The sequence below is a fragment of the Bidens hawaiensis genome, unplaced genomic scaffold (genome assembly GCF_021521415.1).
Source record: "Bidens hawaiensis isolate Kalapana, Puna unplaced genomic scaffold, B.hawaiensis_p1.1 tig00000780_1, whole genome shotgun sequence".
Taxonomy (NCBI): Eukaryota; Viridiplantae; Streptophyta; class Magnoliopsida; order Asterales; family Asteraceae; genus Bidens; species Bidens hawaiensis.
In genome coordinates this window covers 2,651,542-2,672,124 of record NW_027491045.1, presented here as the reverse complement: position 1 = coordinate 2,672,124, position 20,583 = coordinate 2,651,542, and the positions used below count along the sequence as shown (strand labels likewise).

Genomic DNA, 20,583 nt, shown 5'->3' with positions numbered 1-20,583 from the left:
CTGCGTTATGTGAAGCTTGTTTTTGGCTGCGTTGTATACAAAACGCGGGGTTGGCACAAAAATAAAAAAAAATAGCCGTTGGAGCCTTTGGGAATTTAAAAAAAAATTAAATTATATTAATTATATTTATACTATATAAACAAACCAAACTCATTTTTTTTAACACACTCCTTCCACTTCTATACCAATTTATATCTTTTACACTAATATTTCTACCATCATGTTTCCAAACAACAACCAAAATATTCTCGGTTTCGGCCAATATACCCGTCAAGGCAACCAAAATCCACAACCGGTTCGTCGTCGGCAACGGGTTCGAATCCCGAATTGGAAAGCCAATTCCAATTAATGAACTCTCGACTCCAAGATTTACGCCAACTTGGAACCCAACGACTTCAAGTAAATTTGGACGCCGTCGACCTACTTCGAAGGAATGAGATGGACAAAGACATCGAGATTTTATCAAACGAGCTATCCGAAGACGACCCGATAGTCCAATCTCTAAAACCCAATCGGCGAGCGAAAATTTTAGAAAAATATAAATGAGTTTTAGTTTTATTAGTATTATTTATGTTTTTTTATTTTAATTTGATGTATTTTTTTTTTAATTTAGTTTAATGTATTTTTTATTTGGAAGTTTAATGTAATTTTTAATTTTATGTTAATTTATTTAAATGATTTAGTATTTAAAAAAACAAATAAAATTAATAATGACTGGGCGCCACGTGGCGCATAACCCCTGGTAGTGGAGAGTTGTGACTACAACCTGTTTTTATACAAAACCATAACTCTGACTGGTCGCCACTTGACGCATAACCCCTGATAGTGGAGCTTTATGACTACACATTGTCTAGTTTCTTGTTTCCTTAACACATGTAGTGTAAAAGAAAAATCATTAATTACTGACAGGTCTCCATCAGCATCACCATCATCATCATTCATCATCATCTTCCACAACATAATTTAAAATCTTCAAGTTATTTAACTACTCACGGCACCTGCAAGGCTGCAACAACCTACTCATCTTGCCTGAGGATGTTCATCACACTCATCTTTCTCATTTCTCTCACACTCTCACCTTCCATTTCAGGTAACACAGACAAACCAGCTTCTAAACTCTGAAACTGATCATATATATGTGTGTGTATATATATGATGAGTATTATTACATAACTCTTAAATTATTTAAGAACTTGAAAATGTTTGGTTGTTATGAGTTCTTAATTTTTTTTAAGTTCTGAAATGATACCATATATATGGTTTTGGATCAAATACAAACTAAAAAAGCTTGTTAGTATGCAAATCAAGTAGTGTAATTATATATACAAGTACTGTAATTATGTATTACATCGTAATGTAATTACAATAAGAATTACACTACATTGTAATTACACTATGTTGTATATATAATTACGCTACTTGATTCGTACAATAGGTACGCGAATCCCCTTTTTTTCACGAATCGATCCATGAAATCACATCCCAACATCTCAGAATCGTCAATACATATCCAATTAACCATTGGTTCATCGGAAAAGACTGTTTTGGATTGTTAATCGATCAATTTTTACTTTTTTTTCATGAAAACCGTTATAGAGCGTTTTCTGAGCGTTTTAGGTTTTTGGCTAAGCGTTTTAGTTTTTGGTTGAGCGTTTTCTGAGCGTTTTAGGTTTTTGCCTTTAAGCGTCTCGCGTACCTATCGTACGTTAAGACATTATTGTACAGTATCTCGACCTTATATATATATAGTGGGTTTGGATCAAATACAAACTAAAAAAGCGTGTTACTGTGCAAATCAAGTAGTGCAATTATATATACAATTAGTGTAATTATGTAATTACATCGTAGTGTAATTACACTTGATTATCACAGTTAGCACGCTAATTTATTAGTATCTGATCCAAATCCTCTCTCTCTCTCTATATATATATTAATTAATCCACATATGGGATTTTGATTCTGATGCATAACTTATATTAATTGGCAGTTAATGAAGGAGTGTCTGTTGTGCAACAAAAGCATAAAATACTAGGATCAAGACCACCAGGGTGTGTGAACAAGTGCATGAAGTGTTCACCATGTAAAGCCACATTGGTTATTCCTCCACATCATAATATGGTTGAGTACAGAGACCAATCGTCTCACGGTGAAGACGGTTGTTATTATCTTCTTTCGTGGAAATGCAAATGTGGTGATAAACTCTTTCAACCTTGATCATATTTGGCTTTGTTTATTTAGATAGTGTATAATGTATTCAATAATATATGTTAATTGTGTGTTAGCTGTTAAGAAGTACCACTATTGACTAATAGGTCAAACAGTCTTGAGGTCAAAAGCAGGTAATTTGACTTTTTGTATAAAACAAGTTATGAGATTGTGTGCACTAGAATACACTTTTGTCTACATTTAACATGTTTCTTTTTAAGCTGATATATTTAATTTTACCTTTAGAAATAAATGCAACCCAAACTGACTCATGTACAATATACATTCTTGTAAAAGTAAATTGTGATTTTCGTCTATGTGGTTTGTTTAAATCTTTGGTTTTAGTCCAATAGTTTCAAATTTGTGATTTTCGTCCATGTTGTTTTATTTCACCTGTAATTGTACCCGAGTTCAATAACCCCGTTAAGTATCGTTGTTAAACCCGTCAGCGTACCCTTCATGTGAGAGGCAATTTTGTACTTTCCCCCCCAAATACACCCTAGCCCCTCACATGAGGGGGCTGCGAATTATGACTGAGGTTTTTTTTGGAAAAAAAGGACAAAAATGCCCCTCACGTGAGGGGCATGCTGATGGGTTTAACGATCAAACTTAACGAGATTAATGAATTCGGGTTTAATTGCAAGTGAAATGAAACCACATGAACGAAAATCGCAAATTTGAAACTATTGGACTAAAACCGCAGATTTGGACAAACTACAGGGACGAAAATCGCAAATTTGAAACTATTGGACTAAAACTGCAGATTTGGAAAAACCACAGGGACGAAAATCACAAATTTGAAACTATTGAACTAAAACCACAGATTTGAACAAACCACATGGACGAAAACTGCAGTTCACTCTTCTTGTAATATAGATAACATATAATGTGGCTAATATAAAGTATAAACAAAGCAACAACCATACAAAAGTACTAATATAATGATAACATAAGAGTTATATTCAAAGCAGTCTACTATTTTGTATGTGAATATCTCTCAATTTCAAAGAATAAGTTCCTGAATCAATTACAAATATACAAATGTGCCTCTCAACGTGTGCGCGTGTGCGCGCATATATACACACGCGCACACTACAAACTTAAGGTTTTAGGCTATAGAATATAAATACATTCAACAGAAATATTATGAGTTTACTGCAACTTTTTATAGAGAATAAAGATGTTGCAGAAGAGGGTACGAGTCCAGTGAACCCGATATCATAAGCGACGCTACCATCCGCTTTGAAAAGCCCGAAGTTTCTCTCTGAAGTCGGGCCGGGCTTCAGGTTCTCGTTAAACATCGCGAACACGTATGCCTTGACTACCTTCTTAGGCCTATAAGGGGTACCCTTCTTTTTAAGTAGTCGTTTACGCAAGTTCAGATTATACATTCTCGCGTTACTAACCGTGGCCCCCACTTCATTCGCGTCGCCTTTCGAAGCCCAGCCTGTTTCCGACACAATAACTTCCATTTTATCGAATCCTGATTTTTCTAAAGCGGCATAGGCTGCGTCGACTTGGGTCTCGAACATGTTATAATAATGTAGCTTGGTTTTCTCATCGTATATCCCAGGATTTTTTTTAAAAAGTTGCGTAATTGATATCAATGTGTTCGGGGTCGCTAATGTATGCAAGAAACGGGTACGTGTTTATATAAAAAGGCGATTTTATTCGTGAGAAAAACTCGAGAAGTGGTTTCATATAGGGAGTTAAACTTTCCTTAAACGCCCCTGCGGATGGAGGGAACGAACTAGCGAACACGCCAGCCGAATGCGGGCTTGAAACCTCAATGTCGTCGGCTAAGTGAAGCACGTCAAGGGCATTATAGACATTTTTCACAGCTGGTAATAAAACCTCCTAGAGTTCTTGATCAGCACCACCTAACACCTCGTTTCCAACCGCAATCCCACGAATGCGGGTCCCGGGTACAAACGGTTGCACGTTTTGTTTCACCCAATCCATGGCCCGGTCCTGGCTTACGCTTATCTCTTTCAAGAACTCGTTTCCTAGACCGATAATGATCTCTATTCCGGACCCTTTAAACGCCTTGAGAACTTCGTGGTCAGCGTCGTATATTCGTGTGTTTTTCATCTTTGCGGCTTTCATAAGTGTCACGACGCTTTCTGGGGCGGGGATATTATCGGCTATTCTTCCGTAGTTGACTCCATATGTACCCGTGAACGCGCTAGCTATCCAAACTGTGAAGATGCAAAGAACGAAAACGATCGTAAAAACTATGGGTGGCAAATGTGACCCTGGGTTGAATGAGTTGTATTATAATGTATATAATGGGTCAGAATGGGTCAAACTAAAAAAAAGAAACGGGTCAAAACGGGTTAACATTTTGCAAGTTTTTTTTTGTGGAACGAGAAAAACGGAGGAAACTTTTTACTATTTTTACTTTTTAGGTTTTAGATTTATATTTCGAGTTATAATTTTTAATTATTTTTTTTTTGATTTTTTTAATGATAGGTTTTTGAAATGGGTCAGAATGGGTTGAGATTTCAGAAACCCATCATTAAAAAAATAAAAAAATAATAATTAAAAAAATATAACTCGAAATATAAATAAAAAACTTAAAAGGTAAAAATACTAAAAAGTTTACTCCGTTTTTCTCGTTCCAAAAAAAAACTCGAGAAATGTCAACTCGTTTTGATCCGTTTCAATCATTTTCTTTTTTTAGTTTGACCAATTATATACATTTTAATACAACCCATTCAACCCAATGGGTCACATTTGCCACCCTAAAAAAACATGACATAATAAATAAGTTACAAAATTAGTGAGTCGAATATTATACCGTTGGCGAATGTAACGAAGAGAAGAACGAAGATAAGAACGATGAACCGATGATATGATACAGAAAAACCCATGTTTGTAAAGGTAGATCAAAATGTTAGAAGATGAAGGGTAATGTGAATATGTTAATATGTAAAAAAAATTGGAATAACCATGGCTTGTAATGTTGGATGCTTGTTATTTAGGAATGCCATTAGAGTTACCAATCAAAGATACTTGAGATCAGTTAAGGGGAGATGGATTACATGTTTAAGGAATAAAATGTTTCAAGATGCATAACTTTTAATAATCGATAACGGTTTAGCATATGTATTTTTAACGGGATGATCATTAGATATAACAAGTATCAGATACTATATAACACTAACATTAATACTTTTTTAAATTATATATAACAAGTATCGATACTATATAACATTAGAGTTAATACCTTTTGAACTTGTTACTATTAGTTTTTTTTAATAATAATTTAAAGGGGTTTATATAAGTACATGGTTATAACAAATTGGTAAATGGTATCATTTAATTGCATTAATATTTTAATGTTAATTGTATTGTTATTAAGAATAATAAACATCTAATGTAAGTGTAAAGAAATGAAAGATTCTAACTTTTTGAATGTTTTTAAGATCTTAAAAGTTTGCTACTTTTCTTGTATGATTTTATACGTTACACTTATCATAATCATCCCAAAATATGCTTGTCGTGAGGAACACGAACACTAGTAATCACATAGCATGTTAACTTTTTTAATTAAAAAAATTTATAACAATACCATACTTATATTAAAAAATTAAATGCTTACTTTATGATGTAACTTTTTTTAAACAATATTAACTTGTGAAAATCTTTTAGTTTAATCTATTCTTTTCAATGCACGGAATACTGTAACGGATCTAGTTCAAAATGCAACACAAAATACTAATAATAATAATAATAAACCCACTTTTAGCATATGATGATGAATTTATATTTACTATGTATTCATGTAATAGATACCCACTTGAAGGGAATTTAAAACAAAAAAACTGCTAAATGCAAAAATGGCAACATAGAAGAACAATTAGTCAATTCTAAAACAAGAAATTTTCTTAGGTCATGTTTGTTTTTATCTCTTTTCTCTTAATAGAGAAAAACGTCTGATTCGGTCAGACGTAATTAGACGTGGGGCTGTTTGTTTTTTTCTGGCATTAAGAGGTTCAGCGTCTTAATAACATCTGAACCAGTAAGAGCTTTTAGTGGGTCTGAAAATCTCTTAACCCAAAAAAAACATACGTTTGTCTCCGGCCTCCATTAACTTCTAACCCGGAGACTAGGCTCCATCTCCGACGACTAGAGGTTCGTCTCTAGCCTCCACCTCTTAATGATTCAGATTTCAGACATTTGAACCACCTCTTAACATTAAGATGTGGTATTCAGATTCAGACTTAAATCTCTAAAAAAACAAACGGGCCTTACTTTTGTTATTTAACAAATGATGATGAAAACTACACATAAATAGAGATGGCCCGTGTTAATTGTTGATCCGCAACGGAATACAATGTCATACTTTATCCCACTAATTAAAGCTTCGTCGTATCAGACAAGTTTTCTTGTAGTAAGGTAGTTAGGGTAAGGATTCAGGTTTGCCCGAATCCAATCTATTTTCTGTTTTGTATACACGTAAAGTATCGTATTAACGAACAAACTAATCAGTCTTTTGAATCCATTATCATTTAAAAAAATATTTAAAATCACTGTGTTTAGTTATAAATTTTCTAGCAAAGACTTTTTTTAATAAATCTTTAATGAAACTATATAAATATTAAATATTAAAGAGAAAAACCAGAATTTTAACTAAAAAGTGCGTCAATAACCAAATTAACATAAAAAACTTAAATAATATTTAAACAAAATGTAAATTTTAAAAACAATTAAAAAAACCCTAATGCCTCCACATTTTTTAATGTGACTTTCTATACCAATAATAATAAATCCAAACACCAAAAAATATCGAACTCATAGAAAAAAATTTCTAGCGTCTAAAAATTGAAAAACCAACCAAATATTAACTTAATATAATATTAACTAATATATATCAATTAAAAATGGCATATCCATATAATGTTCGAACCTCAAAAATCAAAACTTGTTTTATTAATTTGTTAGTGATGCAACCAATGATACCTCATAGGTTAACCAGCCAAGAGCCGAACCCACGACTAACCCAACAACCAAAAACGTTTCCATAGCGATCCCAACCACCTCAGACTCCTCGACTGGAACCATCTTCGGTGCAAGGATCATAAGCACACTCGTCAAGTACCCGTTACTCACACCAAGCATCATGGTCAAACTCATAACCGGACCCTCACTATGCATCCATTTAGGTCCCTGTATACACCCTACAAACATAGGATAAAACATCACCCTACCCATACACCACCATACCGCCATTTTATGGCCACGTGGCACATAAATAGCAGTCAAACACTTGCCCACAAAATCCCCAACATTAAAAGTTCTAATCAATAAAATAGGATACCAGTCCTTAAAATAATCGGATTTCACGTTTTCACTTAAATAACCTGGGAATATCGACAGTGAAACTACATAGATTACAAACACCGCAATCACTACCCACCGAATCTTCTTAACCACCTCCCAAAAACTTGACCTAATTGACATGTGTTGAATTGGATCAATGTGTTTTTTGTGACTTCTATAGTATCGAACCACCGGTAATTTGTGTAAAACTTTGGTGCATATGATGCATAGAAGTACCATGATCGCACTGAACGTGAAGTAGATTTGTGTGCTTGTCCGAAGACCGTTTTGTGTGTGTAGAAGCGACGCCTTTGTTATAATTCTTAATATTGAAACAGCCAGACCTGCAAGAAATTATTTCAATTAATAATAGGTGTGTCAAGGAAAAATGGTGGGCCCGCCCCATGTTTATGAGAAAGAAATACGTTTAGCAACACCATTAATAAAACGTAAAACACACGAATATTAATAAAAACCCTAAAAACGGATACCATACCAGCGGTGGCGTTGCCAGCAAAAACGGCCTGCATGTACCGTCCCGGGAGCGCCCCAGTGGCGCCAACTAAACTTCCACCGACTAATCCGTCCGATAAACCACTAATCATAACCATGAACACAAGCACAACAAAGGCGATATTCGATTGCTCCCCGTGAATGATCCAATCAGTCACGGGGGCACCATTAGAGCCAAAACAAACAAACACTGACCCAAATTCATCCGTGTACGCACCGACGGGAGCTTAACCCGGCTGGAACTAGACCAACACATGAGAGTAAAAAGCACGGTCAAGGCCGCGAACATGTAACCGACCGAAAACACCTTGTTGATGTGCTTGTTGGGGTATAAAAACTGAAAGTAGTCAATGGCTGTTATGAAAGCATTCCATGGGATTAAATATCCAGCACCAAGTAAGAAGTGGATGATATATGTCATATGGTATGTGTCTTTTGGCTCCTTGTCGTCGCGGTTGTCGATTTCCGGCTTGAGGTTTGATTGTAGAACCTCCATTTATGCCAGAATAGAAGGCGTTTCATACACTAGCTATACATAAATGGCTTATTTTTCATGTGATGTGAATGAACTTGACGTTTTGAAATTGAATTGTAATGTACAATGAATCGTTTAAAGGAATATAATAATATTTATGGTTAAAACTTACAACTTATATTTTTACAACAAACTACACGTGACGTTTATATCATATTTCAAACTTTTTTTAAATCTATTACAACAAATTTTTACAAACCGTAAGATTATCATATACTATTAGTTCATATTGAATTAAATCAGTTTTATATCATATTAGTTTTTTATATTGTATATATTTAAATAATTGAATATAATTTAAAAATAATAATAATGGATTTTCTGGCGAATTAAATTTCCAAACAAATATAAAAATTTATTTTTAAACAAAATATATATAACCAAATGGAAATACTAGGTCATAGGTTCCACGACCAATTAACCAAGAGCCGAACCCATTGGCGCAGCACTGTTAGGGCCAGAGATGACCCCGACACCCTCCGTTTATTTGTGTAACAGTGTAAATTTACCATTCTTTGTCAGAAATTTTTTATACGTAATGTAAGCGTTTTCGCCCGAAAATTGAGCCTGCCCCCCTCCGCTTATGAAAAGTTTTATACATATTTTCATCCAGCCTCCTCCACGTTTTCACCCAAGCTTTGCCACTGGCCGAAGCTAGCACTAATGACTAACCCCACAACCAAAAACCCGTGACTCACTGACCAAAACCAATTTTGGTGCAAGGGTCATAAGCATATTGGTCAGGTACCGATTATATTGCGCACACCAAACAACATGGTCAAACTCATAACCGGACCCGGCCTCGCTACGCATCCATCTTGAACCATATATACACCCCATGGTCCCTTGTGGTACATAAATCGCCGTCAAACACTTGCCCATGTGATCTTAAACGTTAAATGTACATTGTAATCAACAAATATAGGATACCAATCCTTAAAGTAAGTTGATTCAACATTTTCACTCAAATAACATGGAAAGATCGATAGAGAAACTAGGTAGATTACAAACACTGCCGTCACTAGCCACTAAATCTTCTTAACTACTTCTCAGAAGTTTGGCATGATTGATATATGTTGGATGGGATCAATGTGTTTTTTTTGTCATTAATGTAGATTCGAATTATTGGTAATTTGTGCAAAACGTTGGTGCATATGATGCATAGAAGTACAATGATCGCGCTAAATGTGAAGTAGACTCGCGTGGTTGTTCAAAGACCTCTTTGTGTGTGTAGAAGAGAAGCCTTTGTTATAATTCTTAATATCGAAACGGCTAGACCTGCAAAGAATGAAACTAATAATTTTGTAATCAAATTCAAAATTTAGTTTTATAATTGTTAATACTTCTAAAAACCAAAAAATACGTTAAAATTTATTGAAACCCTACTTTTAAAACTTAATTTTATAAAAACTTAATTTTTAGTCTTTATAATATTTAAACTTTTTAGTCCTTTTAGAAAGAGAGGTTTTTAAAAAATTATAAGACATGGTTTTTAGAATATATTTTTAAAACTTAAAATCATTCAAAGTGTTAAACTTAATCATAATTGGCAAACATAATGTACCATCATTCGTCTACGTATGAATTAACACATTTACAACTAGGACTAGTTAAAAATAATAGCGCCATACCCGAGTTTCTCCTATAATTTTTAGAACAAATATATGAATGAAATCAAATTTCTCCTTTACTTTCTTAAAAATAATGGTGCCATATCCACGGTGACGTTGCTAGCAAAAACTGTCTGCATGTACCGTCCTGGGAGCGCCCAAGTGGCTACAACTAAACTTCCACCCACCAATCGATTAGCTAACCCGCCAATCATAACCATGGAAACAAGGATCACGAAAGCGATATATGATATCGTTATGGTATGCTTCCCGTGAACAATCCAGTCCATCACGGGGGGGCCACTATTAAGGCCAAAATAAACAAACACTGACCCAAATTCATCCGAGTGACGAAGAACACCTTGTTGATGTGCTAATTGGTGGGGGTATAGGAACTGAAAGTAATCAATGGCTGTTATGAAAGCATTACATGGAATTAAATATTGCAAAACTGTATGCAATATATATGGCATGTGTCTTTTGGCTCGTCCTCGTCGTTGATTTGTTTTTTTAATACTTTGTATAACAAGAATGTCATCATAGAACTACAAAAGGCAAGCGTCTTTACCACCTAGCAACAGCTAAGGCTGAAATGGGAACTAAAAGTTTTTTATATTACTTTTATCCCGTAAATAGTAATTAAGCAAAACACTTAAAAATAATTAATGTGTCACAAAATATTTAATGAAGCTAATAAAGTAAGGAGGTAAATGCAAAACTGTTATTGTTTGAAATAAATATCATTTTTAGAAAAAATATTATTGCTAAGATAAGTATGCATTAAATACTTGATATTAATGCTTAGTATTTTTGTGTGTCTATATACTCACATGTACGATGAATGTATAAGGGAGAAATATAGCACAATAAAGATGAAGAATACACAACAAGCTTTGTTTTTACTTTTGGTGTTTGTTCTTTTTACATCCGGTAAATAAAACACTCGTATATTCTTTTCAAATTTCTACGCGCCCGTCTATCATTTTACGATTTTCGCTCATGTTTGATCTAGTATATGGTTATTCGATTTATGTATGTAGGTATGTGGTCAGGAACAATGGCGATCCAATCAAATGGTCTATATAGACCATGTAAAGATAAGTATCGTTGTGTACCATGGTGCGGAGATTGTGGGTATTGTGGTTGTATAAATGGTCAGTGCGCAAGTGATAATTGCCCTCCAGCGTCAAGTACTCTTAGCGGATAAATGTTTTAAATGACAATTAATGTGTTCAACCATCTCTAAGACTTTTATTTATTTTATATATGAAAAATCTATATATGTTTGATGCTATTAGACTGATTTATATGTAAAAGGAATATTATGATTCGAGGTGAGTGAAATAATATCCGTTATTCGATCTCATTAAACATTTTTCAGTCTTCAACATTAAGGTTACTACTATATGCGAATTGTTTAACGAATGTTTTTTCTTATATTTAAAATGTTAAATTATAATAAAAAATTGTTATATATTTATTCAAATAGTTTATTAATGTATTTTTCGGTTAATTTAATAACCTGCAGCACCATAGCGACAAAATTGAATAAAGTAGCTCGAAAACTGAATTTCGGTCACTTGGTTCGTGATTCATGGTCGACGTTGTATAACTAATAAATTTTACCATCTCCGTTCCATTAAAAGCGTCTACATTTCCTTTTATATTTGTCTCATTACATATGTCAATTTTCAAAATTTTACTCTTAGCATATAAATGTTTTAAATGACAATTAATGTGTTCAACCATCTCTACTTTTACTTACTACTATATGTCCAAGTTTACCCTTAAACACACAACTAACATTAATAAACAATATTTATAGACCAAATTTCCAATGACAATATCGTCATTTGGTAAGCAAAAATAATAATTTAATCTACTTTAAATTTTGTGTTTTTCAAACTAAGACACTTTGACCGGGACAAAGGGAGTAGATTGTAATCAAACTAGGGTTTTACCATACGCAACGTGCCGGGACAGTTATGTGATTTCAATAAAGTTTGCAAGTAATATAGCTAAGCATAAGCTAATCTTAGTCTTCAAAGAGAAAATGATTTTAAGTACTACAACAGTTTATGTTATTTTTTCATCCACAACATTGATTTGAATGTCACTAACATGCTTGCTACAAATGAGTTGTTCCAAAGGATGTTTCTGCAAGCGGTCCATATGGTAACGTGGTTGCCAAAAGTTTTTGTCTCAGAAAATCGCAGCCGTCTGACATTCGAAACATGAAGGCGCTCCCTGGTAACTGACATGTGGCCCTAAATCTAAGAGGTTATCGAAAATGGCAGCCGTCAAATCAAAATTGTAATTTAGCTTTACATTTGTTAATACTTCTAAAAACCAAAAAATAATGTTAAAATTGCATAGAAAAACTTTAAAAAATAATAAACTTGATTTTATAAAAACTCAATATTGTTGAAACTTAACTTTTATCTTTATAATACTTTATATTTTTAGTCTTTTTAGAAATAAAAATGTTGGCAAAAGATCAAATACTAATACAAAAAACGTACTAAATGTACGAATAGAAGGATTTGACGGTGGCAATTTTGTAATTAAAGGATTTTTTCATCATTCACCTACAACTCATCACTCCCACGTCTATTCTGCAATTTCTTTACTAATCAACATCTCCCTTCTCTAATCGTGCCATCGCTCCCACATGTCTTCATCGTATCATCCACCCACAACCCATTAATTGATTAAATCAGTTGAATTGTATGATTCAATTAAAATAAAACTTGATCTTCAAAAAACAGAGTATGACTTTTTTTAGAATTAGGCAATTAATTAATTGTGATGGTTGAAGATACGACATGTAATTAGGCTAAAATTAAACTTCAAGTAGAGTAATTTTTAATTTCAAATAGTTTAATTTATTACAAGTAGAGTATTTTTAAAATTTCACCTAGAGTAATTTTCAATTTCAGTAGTGTACTTTTATATTATAAGTAGAGTATATTTAAATTTAAAGGAGAGTAATTTTCAATTTCAGTGTAATTTTTAATTTCAATTAGAGTAATTATATTACAAGTAGAGTAATTTCAACTTCAAGGAATGTAATTTTCAATTTCAAATAGAGTAATTATATTACAAGTAGAGTAATTTTTAACTGCAAGTAGTGTAATTTTCAATTTCAGTTAGAGTAGTTATATTACAAGTAGAGTAATAAACTTATATAAGTAAAGCAATTTTTGAAACAAGGGGTTCTATTGGTGGTTCGTTCATCAATTATAGATTAGTTATTGGTAATGTGTTTGATATCATAATTACTCTAGTTATATATATAATTACTCTAGTAGAGTAATTATCATATCTTTTGCTACACTTAAACATCCTTTAAAACCCTAAAACTTTAGAATCTTTAATCGGCTGGTTAGTGCATTACGTGGGTTCAATTGAATGATCGCAAAACTCAAATTGAAGTGTAGACTCATGATTTTGGTTCTAAAATCAAGTTAATTTAATGAAGATGCCGAGCGATTCTGATGGAAATTGGGAAACAATTTGATGGAATTGATTAAATTAGATGCAGATGCCAAGCGATTCTTGTGAAGGGTGATGGAGGAATCAATTTCTTGTTATTTACAACGATGCCACCGCCCAAATTTCAATATTTGTTCAGTTCTCACGTTTAGTACGATATTTTACTTTGTATGATAACCTTCCCCTAAAAATGTTTACTAAAAAAGTGATAGACATGTTTTTAAAACTTAAATCATTCAAATTTTTAGCAATAATAGTTCATAAATGAAAAACATAATGTACCATCATTCTTCTACGCATGAATTAACGTCACTTACAATTAGTACAAGTATATACATGTGTGTGTAATGTATGATGAAAGATATATGAATGAATTTGAGTTTCTCCTTTAGTCTCTCAAAAAAATGTTGGCATACCCGCGGTGGCATTGCCAGCAAAAACGACCTGCATGTACCATCCTGATAGTGCTCCCTTGGCTCCAACTAAACTTCCACCGACTAATCCATCTGCTAACCCGCTGATTATAACCATGGAAACAAGGATCACGCAAGCGATGTTCGGTATCGTTGTGGCATGCTTCACGTGAACAATCCAGTCCATCACCGAGGTCACCATTAAGGCCGTTTTTGCCGGTCCTCTTCGTTGTTGTCAACTTCAGCCTTTAGGTAACTTGATTGTAGAACCTCCAAGTGACCAATTTGAATGTGCAAGATAAAAGGTTGTTTCTAGTTTATCCACTTTATGTAGCTTTCTTCTGAACTTATAGTGTGATTTTTTGCATGATATGGACATATATTCATTTGTTTACTCTTTGTATAACAAGTAACAACGTTATAATGGAACCATAAAGGCAAGCGTCTTTACCATCTAGCCGGCAGCCAAGGCTGAAATGAGAACTAGAAATTTTTTATATTACTTTTATCCAGTAAATAGTAATTAAACAAAACACTTAAAAAAAATTAATATGCCCCAAAATATTTTAATGAAGCTATTAAAGTAATGTGGTAAATGCAAAACTGTTATTGTTTGAAACAATTAAGTATCATCCTAAAACTCTAAAAATATTATTGCTAAGGTAAGTACGCATTAAATATTTGATATTAATGCTTAGTATTTTTGTGTGTATATATACTCACATGTCCCATGAATGTATAAGAGATAAATATATAGCAAATAAAGATGAAGAATACACAACAAGCTTTGATTTTACTTATGGTGTTTGTCCTTATTTCATCTGGTAAATAAAACAATCGTATATTCTTTTCAAATTTCTACACACATCTATCATTTTACGATTTTCACTCATGTTTGATCTAGTATATGGTTATTCGATTTATGTATGTAGGTATGTGGTCAGGAACAATGGCGATCCAATCATATGGTCTACCAAGACCATGTGAAGATAAATATCGTTGTGTACCATGGTGTGGAGATTGTGGGTATTGTGGTTGTATAAATGGTCAGTGTGCAAGTGATAACTGCCCTCCAGCATCAAGTACTCTTAGCGGATAGATGTTTTAAATGACATTTAATGTGTTCAACCATCCATCTCTACTTTTACTTATTTTATATATTTAATGTGTTCAACCATCGATCTCTACTTTTACTTATTTTATATATAAAAATCTATATGTTTGACAATGAGACTGATTTATATGTAAAAAGAAATATAATGATTTGAGGTGAGTGAAATAATATCCGTTATTCGATCTCATTAAATATTTTTCGAGTCTAAACATTAAGGTTACTAAATGTTAATTATTTAACGAATGTTTTTTGTTATTTTTAAAATGTTAAATTATAATAAAAAAATTGGTAAACTAAACTTTTATCTTTGAAGATTGAAATACTAACATGCTTGTTACAAATGATAAAAGTTAAAATGTTAAATTATCTTTGAAGTTAAACATTCATCCACAATGATTTTTGTTATATTTAAAATGTTAAATTATAATTAAGTTTATGTTATTTTTCAATAAGCGTTTTTTTGTGTGGGTGCTTTCGTCCATCTGGTAACGTGGTTGCTAGAAGTATTTGTCTCATAAAATGGCAGCCGTCAGAGCATTCCTAACATGAAGGCGCTCCCTTGTAACTGACACGCAGCCCTAAATCTAAGAGGTCATCGAAGATCGCAACCGTCAAGTCAAATTTGTAATTTAGCTTTACATTTGTTAATACTTCTAAAAGCCATAAAAATAATGTTAAAATTGCATAGAAAAACTTTAAAAAAATAAATAAACTTGATTTTATAAAAACTCAATATTGTTGAAACTTAACTTTTATCTGTATAATACTTAACTTTCTTAGTCTTTTTAGAAATAAAAAAGTTTTATAAAAAGGTGATAAGACATGTTTTTTAAAACTCAAAAGTTATTCAAACGGTTAGTAACAATTCATAGGTGACAAATATAATGTACCATTATTCTTCTACTTATGAATTAACGTCACTTACAACTAGTACAAGTATATACACATGTGTATAATGTATGATTAAAGATATATGAATGAAATCGAGTTTATCCGACGGCTTCATTTTAAAATTTTTGTTCATCGTTACACTATTCGTCGTTCTTCAAACCGGTGACACATCACCGCCTCCCCACCTATTTATCGGTGTCATCTGATGCCTGATCGTACCCCAACCATGGTAATATCATAATTTTGTTAGTATCATAGTTTTAAATGGACCATTGTTTATCACGATGCGTCTAAACTATTTTAAAGCGGCGTGTCTAACCTATTTTAAAACGGAATGCCTAAAAGTGTCTGATTACAACGATACGTATGAGTAGTTATAACTCCGTGTCTTGTTTCTATTATAAAATATGATAAGTAATAATGTTACAAACAAGTAGCACACAAAATGTGTGAAGTCCAGTTTTGAAAGACAAAAACATGTGGAAAAACCGGCTACAATACATACAAATCACATGCTTCAAAATAATAACGTTTAACATACAGCCTATCTTTGAGATTTAAATGTTTTCAAAGCTTAAATCATACCTTTTCATATTTTTAATATATACCAACTTATAAAATATTTGAAAGTAAGGAAAATGTTTTACACGGTGTTATTATAACTACAAGTTGGTGCATATGAAAAGTAAGGAATAAAAAAATCTTTGAAAGTAAGGAGAGCTCGGTTGCTAAGGTGATTGAGGATGTTAAGTCCTTGGCTTTTTTTGGATAAAGAGCAGTTTGTTGTTTAAAAATTTATCTTGGAGAGAATTATGTAACTTTTCTTTTTAAGTGTTTCTTTTTGTTGTTTTGTATTGATGGCCTTAGCTTCTTGCTAGTTAGGCTTGTTTAATGAAAGTTTATGTATGGGAAAAAAAATTTGTCCTTACATTACCGTTACTGGAATCAAATTTTGTATTTACGGGTAGGTTTGACTTTGTATTAAGATGGTGTTTTCTCACAAATCACCAACAAATAATGAACCCTTCACAAAAACAACACTAGTGATATTTACACAATAACACAAATATTAGAATTTATAAAAGATGTATCCCCTTCTTTTTTAAGCTTTTTTTAATCTTTGATTTATTCATCAAATTAATGTTTAAAGGATAATGGAATTAAGAGAGACATGCCTTTGATGTTTACGCTAAAGGGTATGATTCATTTGAACCATTCTTTATTTGTCATGTCTGCGCCATGTCAGTTTTTTCTCCGTCACTCAATAACACCTTTTATTCAGGAATGTGAATCATTCTCCTATCATTTCATTATTTAATAATGTAAAGAAATGAAAAAAAAAACAAAATTGATTGGATTTGATAGGTGGGAATGACCTGAATGACCGTTCATACCACTGTCATTCTTTTTATTTTATATGTGAGATAGTATGTATATAGTGGGTGGTGTTTAAATAAGGTCATTTCAAATTTAAATGTCACGTAGAACCATTCAATAGTTCAAAGTAATGTATACCCACCGGCCTTAGAGAATAACGAAATTAAGAAATACATGCTTTTTATATGTATTTGCAGTGTTTTAAAAACCGGTTCAAACAGGCCGGTTGAACCGGTTAAACCGGATTTCGCACAGCAGACCGATATTTTGAGTCCGGTATTTTGGCCGGTTTGCTAGAACATCGTACATGCGGTTTTTGTCTAAAATACCGGTTTTTACAGGCAAACCGGTTTAATGTCTGAGAACTTTTTGATATTTGCAGCCCATATTTTTTCAAAATTACATTTAGCACAACAATTAACATTCAAACATTAAACTTTAGGACTATTTTTTTTTTTAAAATTGAGTGCTTTTGCATTATTTTCTTAATATGGATTAACTTTTGGATTATTTTTTGTTATGAAATCATTTACTTTTGTGTTATTATTTTATTGGAGTTACATTTGTAGTAAATTATAAGGTAAACCATTTAACCGGTCAAACCTTCCGGCATAACACGGTTCAACCGGTTGTACCATTTATTAGCTCAATCCGTTACAAGTAAAATACCGGTTTTTAAAACATTGTATTATTATTTTTCGTTTGATATCTCTATCCTCATACATAACTTAACATTAATGTGAAAACAGCAAAAAGATATTTTCACAAAAATAATAATAATCAACAAATCAATAACACAAAACAACTAATTGCAATTATCTGTAGTAGTAGGGCCCACACCACCATCATCTGAATGATCACCACCGTTGATCTGATCAAGAACCAAAACCAAATCCATTGCAAACGCACCATCGAATCCGGGTTTCAATGTCAGCAAAAACACATCTTTCCCAAGTGTCACATTTGTTGTAGCATCCACTTTTCGTCTGATTTCCGCCTTTGTTTCGTTCGCTGAATCGTATATCGTGCAGTTTCGGTGAGCGAATTGCCCTATGATGTGGTACTCTTCGGGTTGATCGCCGAACAATTCCACTTTGATCGCCCGATGATTGATGATCGCTTTACGCTGAATATCGGTTGAGAGCCTTCCCTCCATTCGCCTAGAAAACCTTCCCATCGTTGATGCAGACTCGGCCACTGCATCAAATAATAAGGGTCATGATATAACTACACCAACAATGGTTGTTTTGAGTTTTAACAAAATGTAAAGCTTTGAAAATTATTGGTCAGAATGACAGTTTGGTCAATAACGGAAGGTTGTTATGAGTTATGACCATAGACGATCAAACTTCGAAACTTTTTTATCTCAAAATGTTTTGACTAAAAACTCATTAGGCCGTTTTGACCAAAAAGTCAAATTTTAAAAATTATTGGTCAGAATGGCAATTTGATCAAAACGTTTTGACTAAAAACTCATTATGCCATTTTGACTTTTGACTTAATAGTCAAAATTTAGAATTATTGGTCAAATTTTGAAAATTATTGGTCAGAATGACAGCTTGGTCAATAACGAAAGGTCGTTCTGACCATATACGAATACACTTAGAAATTTTGATCAAAACTTTTTGACTAAAAACTCATTAGGCCTTTTTGACTTTTAACCAAAAGTCAAATTTTGAAAATTACGGGTCATAATGCCCGTTCGACAAATATAAGGACGGTTGTTCTAACCATAGACAATCAAACTCTGTAAATTATTGGTCCAAACATTTTGACTAAAAACTAACAGGTCGTTTTAACCAAGAAGTCAAAGTTTAAAAACTATCGATCGAAATATCCTTTTGGTCAATATATAGACGGCCAATCCGACCATAGACGGTCAAGTTTTGAAATCAAAACGACCGTCCACCTTCTATTCAAATACCCATTACAAACGTTGTGAGATTCGATGTTAGATGGTGTGTGTATAGCTGACCCGTGAAATTTGAAAATTAATGGCCGTTCGGCCAATATATTTTAACTATAGACAGTCAAACTTTGTGAAACTTCAGTCAAAACATTTTGACTAAAAACTAAGTTTTCGTTTTAATCAAAAAGTCAAAAGTTTAATAATTATTGGTCGAAACTCCGTTCAGCCAATATACAGACGGTCAAACTTTGAAAAATCTTGGTTAAAAACTTAAAACGGCCGCCTAACCTCTATTTAGACAGCCTTTTAAAACAGTTAGACAGACGGTGTGTATAGCTGACCAGTAAAAGTAATTATTAAGATACCTTACGGCGTACGGTGAGGAGACAACGTCCGTCATGATCCATAAGTACAAGTTCGCCTTGTTCACGAGTGTCTGGACCGTACGAATCAACCCGAAAAACGAGCTGGCCATGACAATCATAAGCCGCAAAACTGTCACCCGCAAAAAACAGAGAAGTCTTCATAACCGTGAGATGCGTTTCGGTTTCGAACACGAATCGTTCTTCGACTATGAACATTATAATAATTCTTAGGTGGTTCTTGTGGTACCACAGCTTGGTAATAGACAGTTGGTTAGACACCAACAATAAATATATAGTTTTGGAAAAAAGACTACTAATATTAAATATTTAAATAAAGGGTCGGTTACGTCTCATATACAGCTCTAGGAGGGGCCCACCTGAACAATTTCACAAACAATAAATAGAAAATGGAAAATATTTTGAAGCTTGGTATCATTCCATTGTCTCGTATTATACTGTACCGTATCAGACCAGCTACATCTATTGAGTGAGAGAAAGGTAATCTATTTCATTCTATTTTCTTCATTTTGATATTGATAGGGATCCCCATTCATTCCTAGATTCCCGGATTGATTGTCCCTACCTAACTACATGGTAGTGGTCTAGGGAGCGCAATTGCTAGAGCACGGGAGAATGAAGAGTAATGATTTCAGCAGGAGCAGCCAGACGGACTACTATAGTGAGTCTAGTGACTACTAGAGTGGAGTTAAGTCAAAAGGTATGGTATAGCAGCCTTTCCGAGTGAGCCTCTGGGATCTCCTGTAAACCCCCATGATGTGGTAAAGGGAGGTAATTTTTGGGGTAGGGGAAGCAGTGAGTGGAGATTCCCCT

The 20,583-nt window shown here is 33.3% G+C and overlaps 4 pseudogenes across 1 annotated transcript; all 4 read right to left on the bottom strand.

Moving 5' to 3' along the window:
• Window positions 1–3,305: 3,305 nt before the first annotated feature.
• Window positions 3,306–5,265, bottom strand: LOC143535691 (glucan endo-1,3-beta-glucosidase 11 pseudogene; annotated as a pseudogene).
• Window positions 5,266–7,091: 1,826 nt separating this feature from the next.
• Window positions 7,092–8,539, bottom strand: LOC143536880 (equilibrative nucleotide transporter 8-like; annotated as a pseudogene).
• A 699-nt stretch (window positions 8,540–9,238) lies between these two features.
• Window positions 9,239–10,661, bottom strand: LOC143535681 (equilibrative nucleotide transporter 8 pseudogene; annotated as a pseudogene).
• Window positions 10,662–18,283: 7,622 nt separating this feature from the next.
• On the bottom strand, window positions 18,284–19,999 carry LOC143535670 (protein LURP-one-related 12 pseudogene; annotated as a pseudogene). Its single transcript, XR_013135745.1, has 2 exons — window positions 19,753–19,999; window positions 18,284–18,675 (listed from the first exon to the last, which is right to left on the bottom strand). The product of XR_013135745.1 is annotated as a protein LURP-one-related 12 pseudogene (transcript).
• Window positions 20,000–20,583: the final 584 nt, after the last annotated feature.